At 39.0% G+C, this 9350-nt stretch overlaps 1 long non-coding RNA gene and 2 pseudogenes across 1 annotated transcript; 1 reads left to right on the top strand and 2 right to left on the bottom strand.

The window, feature by feature from the left end:
* The first annotated feature begins 217 nt into the window (after nt 1–217).
* LOC106723900 lies at nt 218–9111 on the top strand. The gene is made up of 3 exons (XR_001359642.1): nt 218–250; nt 417–420; nt 9100–9111. It is a non-coding gene; the product is annotated as an uncharacterized LOC106723900 (long non-coding RNA).
* LOC102248295 lies at nt 1978–2409 on the bottom strand (annotated as a pseudogene).
* LOC102248593 lies at nt 5636–6370 on the bottom strand (annotated as a pseudogene).
* Nucleotides 9112–9350: the final 239 nt, after the last annotated feature.

The raw sequence follows: 9350 nt of genomic DNA, 5'->3' as shown, positions 1-9350 counted from the left end.
CTCCCGTTTTTAATTCAAGCTTTTTGGGAGGCCTTTGATGCAATCAGGGATCACCTTTATCAGGTTTGCTAAGATACCTCTTGTCTATATGGCTTCTAAACTCCAACATGTTCTTGCCTTTCCTCCTAATCTCATTTTTATTGTGTACTTCTACCTTAAAGAACAATTCATTTACCGTCATTTTATTAGGTTTCAGGAGAAAGCCAAAGTAAATGCATACAGAGTAGGGCAAAGGTATATTTACAGTTGTGTGTATGGAAAGTAATACAATGAGTAATAATTAATAATACAAGAATAAACTGTTTTGAGTACTCATGACTATAGATCTGCTTTTGCCCTACCCTATATGTTCAGTTGATTCCCCCTCCTCAGAAGTCAATTTTGCATTTTTACAAGGGAAATAAAAGCTGGTTCAGGAGTGTTTGAAGACAAACAGGCCTGCTTTACAATTCTGCTACTGGCCATTCCCCCACTCAGTGTATCTGCTCAACAGTTGTATCCATGGAACAGAAATTACAACTCTGACTCTTTTATCTGAACAACTACAAGTTCATTCACTTTTATGGTTCACTTGTCAATTGAAAAGGAAACTCTATTGCTAGTAGCATTAACTACAGCCATAGGCTATGATCTTGTAACTGGCTTTCGTCTTTGAACACTAATCCTCCCCCATCTTTTATTTCCTTCTGAAATAACAAAGTCCCTATTTTTGAGTGCTCAGTATGTGCTAGGCATTGGAATAGGCACCATTACATGCATTATCCCATTTAGCCCTCCCTACACCCTATAATGTCCATGTTATTATCCTTATTTTGTAAAATGGGAAACTGAGGCTCTGAAAAGTTAAAGAATTTGTTCAACTTTGCATATCGATTAAATGGTGAAGCTAGGATTTGCATTCAAGTAGACATGACTCTCAAGCCCTTTCCACTCCACTTTGCTGTCTTAATGACGATTTCTCTCTGGGCTTCTTGAGTGTTCATTTTCATGTGCCCAGCTCAGGTACTAGTAACTAGTTCCCTCCCAATCCAATTCCAGTACTATATGCCCTATGTCAGTGAATGGCATTCAGTTGCTTCAGCCTTTGCAAATGTCTAAACCACCCTCCCTTCTGCCCTCTACCTGGCTACCTTCTCATCCACCTTAGGCATAACTTCCTTGGGGAAAGGATTCCACAACCTTCCAAAAGTTGATTTGGTGCCTTTCATGTGCTCTTAGAGCACATAGAGAATTCTATAGCAGATACAGAATCCTATAGCACATGCAGAAGCAGGGATTAGCCTTCTAGAAATTATCTGTTTACTCATCCATCTCTCAACTATAGTAAACTGTAAGCTCCTGAGGCAGTGGCAATGTTCACCTTATTCATGTGACATATCTATAGCCTGGCACATAGCAGGGGCTCAATAAATATTTTTTGAATGAATGAATAAATGAATAAAGTTATACATATACCTCTATCTGAATGAAAAGATTTAATCATTTAAAATAATGTTCTATTGATATTTTAATGTTTTTTTCAAGCAGGATTTCATAAAAGATAAGTCTTTGGTGCTTTTCATTTATTATTAGGAACATAGATAATATTTTAACTCCAACACTTTAAACTGTAGTGTGGATTTCAATCTATGAAGTAAACTCTGACAAGTTTTCAAAATACTTATTAATTTCACTGTGGAATTTTAAAATGTGAATTTTTATGTAAATATAAGTTAAAAGGTCATCTAAAGCCTCAGATAAAAATCTTTCATGCTTAGAAGTCTTTCATTTTAATTATATAATTATAAACTACAATGCAAGATATATTCTGAAAAGTATTTTTGATCTTCAGTTGTTACTGTAAATGGGACTGTTGCAATTTTTCTTGCGGCTTATGTGATAAAACTTATTATAATTTCTGAGGAGATAGAAAATCATACAACTGTTACCAGAATTTTTTACTTGTGGACATTTTAATGAACTTCCCTCCATGTAGCTTCAAGCTACTAGGATACAGGTCCCTACAACACCCTTAATCTTCTCCTCAACTCTTCTGCTGAAGAACTTGGCTTTCACAATGGCAGGCTGCTTTCCCTTCCCCAGAACTTTGTAGTAGCTCGATTACACCACATCAATGGAAGGAGCAGCTCCAGTCTTGTTTTTGGCAGCATTTACGTCTGCTCACTGACCAGGGTACACTGTTTATCAAGGTTGACAGTTGGGCAGGAGCTCTGGTTTCTCTTTAAGTGGTGATGCCTCACACCAACTTTCCCAAAATAACCTGGGTGATGTTTGTCAAAGTTGATCCTGTGATGATGCAGGCCGCCAGCATTACCTCAGCCCCAGGTGCTTCAAGTGCTTACTGACGCAGCCGTGGCCATGGCTCACGTGGTTCCGAAGTTTTCAGATCTTCCTCAGTCTGGATGGCATGTCGGTGGCCGAGATGCAAGCTGTTGCCAGAATTTATGCAAAATGTTTCTCAGAAGATGTGTGTGTGTGTGTGTGTGTGTGTGTGTGTGTGTGTGTGTTTACATTTTATGACTGTAAGTCAGCCAAATTAAAAGAGCAGATTGATGGGATAAAATGTAAAGAATGGGGAGGTATAACAAACTTTCCCTGAAAGAGCCTAACTTTCTACATAGTTGTGGGTTTTTTAATCACAAAGAGTTCAAATGCTTTGTCCTGATACCCAATGCAGGTCATCAGAGAGACTTGAGAGTCCTCCTCTTGGAATTCAAATTAGAATCAAAGAAGGTCTGGGGAAGCCACAGTCAAACTTTGAACTACCCTTGAGGGAAGAGATTCATTGGTCAAACATTAACTGTCCAGGTATACTGACACCGTGGCCACACTGTAGTGAGAATGAATGGTCTCCAATTTAAGGCAACAATATGGATGAATCTCACAAACATCATGTTGGCCAGACAGAAATGATTCTACTTATATAGACTTTAAAAGCAGATAAAACTGATCTATGGTGTTAATAGTCAGGATATTAGTTACCTTGGAAAGAACTCAACTGGGAAAGAATATGATGGGGGCTTCTGGAAGTTGGTAATGTTCTCTTTCTTCATCTGGGCATTTGTACTTTGGTGTATTTACTTTGGTAAGTTCATCAAGCTACATTTGTCATTGTGTACTTATCTCTATATATGTTATGCATTGAAAAATTACCAATAAAATAAGCATCTAGTAATTTACTCCTGTCTCCAGAGCTTCTAATCTAGGGAAAAGAATGCCCTGATCTATGGCTTCCCAAAATGTGGCTAAAATGGTAGGTATGAAAACTAAGGAAACAGTATATTGAAATATAAGTTTCACTGGGATCACCAAATGCAACAAATATATTCTAAAACCAGATCACCATATGCAAAATTTACCAAGGAAACACTGAGAACCACTTCCATAATTCTTGGATCCCACAGAATTTTTTAGGAGATCTTGTTGGAAAGGATTTTGCCAAAGAGAGTTCCCATTTCTGCCTGTGGTTGTGGGGGAGGGGAGTAAATGAGGGCGGGCTGCCACTTCCTTCCAAGGCTCCTAAGACACCTTCACAGACAATTTTCCTGCAGCTGGAAGACACAAGGATGACTCTTGACCAAGGATGTTAAAGCAGCCTAGGGCACCAAGGTAGAGGTTGTGTTGGGATCAGCCAGCGTTGTCAGGCCAAGGCATTTCTGGATATTTTTTAATGGATCATATGTGCACCACATGGGAGAAATCCTGTCCAGTAGGGTCCCTTAGAGAGTGGAGAACCCTCACAGCGGGACACTGGAGAGGGGCTGCAAATGAACACAAGTGAACAATAGGAATAGAGATGTATGAACCAGGTGAAATGACCAATAGGAAGTCTCCAGAAAACAACCTTCCAAAGGACCCAGAAAGTGCAAAGCCAGCTTACAGCAGTGCCAGTTCTGTAAGAGCTTCCTCCTATCTTACCATTCCTCCAACCCAAGAGGCAGAAACTGGCTAACAAGCTGGGTGGGAAAAGAAAAGAGAAGTGGCACACAGTGGAGAGGGGAAACCAACCATGCCTCCTTTCCTTTCTTGGCGGTTGCAGGCTACCAGTCTGAAGCACACCCCAGCTAAGGGAAGATCTGCTATTAAAGATAAGGAAAGTGGTCAGAAAAAGCTAAGAACTATATGATTTCACTCATATGTGGGATATAAAACTGAAACTTGTGAACAAAAGCAGCAATGTGGTGACTGCCAGATGGAAGGGGATAGGGGAGAAGGAGTTCCTAATATATGGTGACAGGAGAAGATTTGACTTTGGGTGGTGGGCACACGGTGCAATATACAGATCTGGTGACATAGAAACCCACACCTGAAACCTATATGTTCATGTTGACAAATGTCACCCCAATAAATTTAATAAATAAAACAATAAAGATAAGGTAATTAATATTTTTGGGTTAGACATTCTGGTCACAGACTTAAAACTATGTTTGCAACTAAGGGCTGTTATCGAAGACTAAGAGAAAAGCAGTGGCACCTGTGCATGGTTCCATACAGGACTGGCAAGAATTATCCCCACGGACTGTGCACAAAATTTCTAAAGACTCTACAAACCTGTCTAGCTTCTGTCCTTCTCCAAATGGCTCAAGGTATTTAGGTATATTCCTTATTTAAAGAGAGATACCCCAAACTGGCAACAAATTACTTGAAGGGTGAATACAAATCAATAAAAAAAAACCTCCAAGGCTTTAACAGACAGTAGCACGAGATATAAATAGACACAAAAGAAAAATGCAACTATATAGTGAGTTGTCATGGAAAAATATTCAACTCATCTAATGAATAAACTTAAACATTTTAATTTTAGCCTAGTAAACTTGCAAAAATGAAAAAAATGCTCCTTGTTAACAAGGGATGCAACAAAAAAGTGCCTTCTACCTGGTTTATAAATTTGCATGAACTAATAAAAGCCACAATTATGTGTGTAATTTTAATTTTTTTATCTTTAACTTTTAAATTTTTTTAGTTACAGAGCAGGAATTTCTGCAACTGCTCATCTAGATTTACCAATTATTTTATTAATGTATTATTATTTACAATTTTATTTTGATGTTATTAATATTATCATTATCAGCACCATTGATGATTCTCTGAGAGTAAGTTTCAGACATTATATCATTCTGTTCTTTTGCCTAAATACTTCAGTGTGTGTTTCCTAAGAATAAGGATATTCTCTTATGTAACCATGATGTAAATATTAAAATTGGGAGGTGTAACTTTGACGTAATACTAATGTTATTTGATGTTATTAAATACACAGTCAAGATGCAGATTTTTCCCAGTTGCCTCAATAATATTCTTTGAAATATATTTTTTTCCTGATCAAAATCCACTCCAGCATCCTTCATTGCTTTTACTTGCCCTGTCTCTTTTACTCTCTTTTAATCTATACCAGTTCTTCAGCCTTTCTTTTTCTTTTTGGGTAATGACAGTTTTTAAAGATTAACAGTTGTTAAGTAGAATGTTTCTCAATTTAAATTAGTCTGTTATTTCCTCATGATTAGAATCAGGCTTATTTTTTTTGGCAGGAGTTTATAACTTTTGACCTAATAAATTCCATTTTGGGGAATCCATTATAAGGTATTAATAGTAAACATGTAAAAAAAACACAGCAATTTATACAGCTTTATTTTTTTTAAAAGGAAAATGGCCATGCATCTGTTCTTTAATGCTTTCCTACGATATATTAAAATAAAAACAAAGTTTCAGTCTCTTCACAAGTAGTAATTTATATTCTCTTGATTTTTTCAGCCACAACAACTGGATTCTCTTTTCTGATTTTTGCTGCAGCTTCTGCTTTGTAATCATATGGACAGTTGTGCTTGTCAGAGTAACGGTGAAGTCCACAAAACAAATTTCCACATAGGCAGTCAAACCCTGTAAGGCCAACTTTCTTTCTGCACATGAAACATCTATTCTTCTTTGGTTTGGGTAACTCAGGAGCTTTTTCTTCATTTGAGAAGTACTGGGTTGAGAAACTGATGAACTGGGCTGAGTAACAACTGGCTCTGACACCTCTGTTTTCGGGGTAGTTATTTTGTCCTCTCTTGAAATGCTCATTTCTGTCATTTGCTGAGTTACAGGCAAGGCAGCCACAGGCACATTTCTTGATTTTTCAGATGTGCTGCCAGCAGCACCTTCACAGTTGTTTAAACTAGTGTCTGCTCTTTGCACAGATGCAGAATCTGAGGTAGGACTGTTGGAACCGCTAGCTGTCCCCATTGGGCTCATTCTGCCACTATTCTGCTGCCTCTGAAGATGCTCTTTGTAGCAAACAGAACACATTCCATTTGTCCTAGGATTCCTATAAAAGCCACATCCTGTACTACACAGCATGGGCCCTGGGGTCTGGTTAGTCTCCTGAGCCATATTTTTCTGTGGTTGCATCTCGGTGCACGTGGGATACTATCGGTGTGAGATAGTTGGATGTTTCTCTGTGTCTCTCCTCCTTTCTATCAATTTATACAGCTTTAAAGCAACACAGTGTCGAGTAATAATATAATCACAGCCTACATGTTCTGAGATCATACTTGATATCCAACAGTGTGCTCTGTGCTTTATGTACACTATCTTACTGAATCTTCTCAATGAAAGTGGTATGGCAACCTCTGTTCACTGCTCACCCAACAACTATCCTCCCCTTCATCCTTCTTGTGTTTTGGCAGCTCCAGAGAATGAATCAGTAGTTCTAAGCCAAACATGATTACCCACTCCCGTCTCCAGATGCTCTTTCCCAGCCTCCCTTGCAGCTGAGAGGAGGCATGGCACTGTTTCTGGTCAGTGAGTTCTAAAGGCATGTTTTCCTGGAAGACTGGTGGGCAAGGCAGTCCTCACCTGGAGAAAGCCTAGACGTACTTCTTTTTTCCTACTTGCGGTATTGGTGTGTGCTGTGTCTGCTTGGGATCATGGGCACCATCTTATAGCCATGAAGTTATAAGAGTGAAAACCAAAGGCCTACGTGCTAAGGATGGCAGAGTGGAGAGATGGAAAGAACCAGGATGCTTGATAGCATTGTTGAGTTGCTGACCTAGTCCTGGACTGCCTTCCTCTGGCTTTCTTGGGTAATAAACTAATAGATAAAGCCATTTTTATTTGGAGTTTTAGAAATGTGCTGCAATAGATATCTCAGATAATGATAACAACAGGAATAAATTACATGTCACTATAAGAGTGTTACATTACTTAAACTTTACAATAATCCTGGAAAGAGGTACCACTATTAACCACACTTTCTATATGATGAATGCCAACTGTAGCCCACAATAGAAGCCCACCACCAAATCCCAACAAGCATGGATCAGAGCCCAACTTTTCCCTCTGGGGAGAGGAGAAAGTACAACATTTAGCAGATGCCTGGAAAATTGCCCAGATATAAGAACACACCGAGGCATGGGGAACTGATTCTTTCTTTATGAAGAAGGAAGTAGACTGATGGGGAAGTGGGCAAATAGACAGGCCTGAGGGAAGCCAGCAAGGGAGTTGGGAGGCAGGAATGAGGCAATGACCATGTCCACATGGGGCACCTCAGCCAGGGCAGAGGGAACCAGACTAGACGACCAGCACCTGATTGTCTCCTCCGTAAACACCCCCCTCTCTCCATGAGATATGACTTTGGGGAAATTGCCTAAATCCTCCTGTAAAGAACTTTTTATTTCTTCATTTGTATCCAGTGTGTTGGCTGAGGAAGAGAAGGATGGTAGTTCCATATTTGGGAGGCATAACTCTTTCCACCCTGTGCCTGTACCCTACTGGACAGTCCTTATTGTGGACTGCCTGGTGGCAAGAAGTAGATTTCAAGAGACAATGACCAAGATACAGAATCAGCTATCACCGTTTGGTCGTTTTCATAGCCTGTGGGATAAAGTCCAAATTCTTTGATAGGACCCTCACACTCAGGCCCTGCCCACTTTCAAAGCTTCATTTCTTGCCACTTCACTCTGTGCCCCTGAGCTCCCATCTCCCTTTTAATTCCTGCGATAGGCAGTGGTATCTCCAGGCTCTCTGCCTTTGCATATAGTGTTCCTTCTGCCTGAAACATCTTGAACACACTCCAATGCCTACTTAAGACCCAGTTCCCATGTCACTTCATTGGCAAGTCATTCTTTCCTCAGCGTCAGTCTTTCTGCCAACACCCTCTCCACAAGAATAAGTCATTTCCTCTCTGTGCTTCCTCACACTCACAGAATTTGTGTGGCAGTGACCTCCTGCATGGACACACGGAACTCAAGCCTCTTTCATCCTTCATAATGTGTGGCTCATTCCTAAACCATGAGTTCTAGGAAGTCAGAGGAAATATTGTTAATTGTTTGCCACTAGTGTCATTTAGTACAGAAGCTTGACATAAGGTAAACCCCTAGTAAATATTTGGGGAATAAATAGAAGGCACAAACATGATGAGAGAATTAATTTATTTGTGACTTTAAGGTCTTTCTAGTTATAAAATTCTATGGTATAAATATTCCTATTGAATATGAAATAACGTTGTACATTAGAATACGATCTAAATTCTAAATTTAAAATACTAATATATATAGTAAAACCGTATAATATGTGCATGTATATGTATATATCACTGTGATAATTTTAAGGGAAAGTTTCTTAATCTTTATTCTTTTCATATTTACAGACTTCTGATAATACAAAAAAATGAAGTGGAGAAAATTAAGAACTCCAAATTCTAATGTCTGAGCTATGACTGGCTTTAAATACCAGCACACAGAACTTTCTGTATCTTTCCTCGGTTAGAAGACAACAATAAAGATAATCTGTTTGCTAGAGCTGGTTTCATTTCTCAATGCAAGAGATAAATACAAAGCAAAGCTGGAAGGCATTCATAGAACAGCACAATTGAAATACTCAAGAAGATAAAACAGATTCTTACTTCCTCCTGAAAGACACATGAAACTTGGCCACTCATTCAAGTTCACTTTAATAAGAATTTATTGAGTTTCTGTTGTGTCCAATACTGGGGCAGTTAGTTATTCATTTACTCAACCTACTATGGGATGGGTATTTTTTGAGGCAATAGAGATAGAGCAATGAATAAGTAAGACAAAAAAAAATCCCTGCACCCATGGAACTTATATTCTAGAAACATGAAAGACACCAAACACACAAACTAATAAAACATACAGCCCTAACCGGTTTGGCTCAGTGGATAGAGTGTCAGCCTGCAGACTGAAAGGTCCCAGGTTCGATTCCAGTCAAAGGCATGTACCTTGGTTGCGGGCACATCCCCAATAGGAGGTGTGCAGGAGGCAGCTGATCGATGTTTCTCTCTCATCAATGTTTCTAACTCTATCCCTCTTCCTTCCTCTCTGTAAAAAACCAATAAATTATATTAAAAAAACATA

The sequence above is a fragment of the Myotis brandtii genome, unplaced genomic scaffold, assembly GCF_000412655.1.
Source record: "Myotis brandtii unplaced genomic scaffold, ASM41265v1 scaffold672, whole genome shotgun sequence".
Classification (NCBI taxonomy): Eukaryota; Metazoa; Chordata; class Mammalia; order Chiroptera; family Vespertilionidae; genus Myotis; species Myotis brandtii.
The sequence above is the reverse complement of the archived record's forward strand: the minus strand, read 5'-3'. Positions and strand labels throughout refer to the sequence as shown.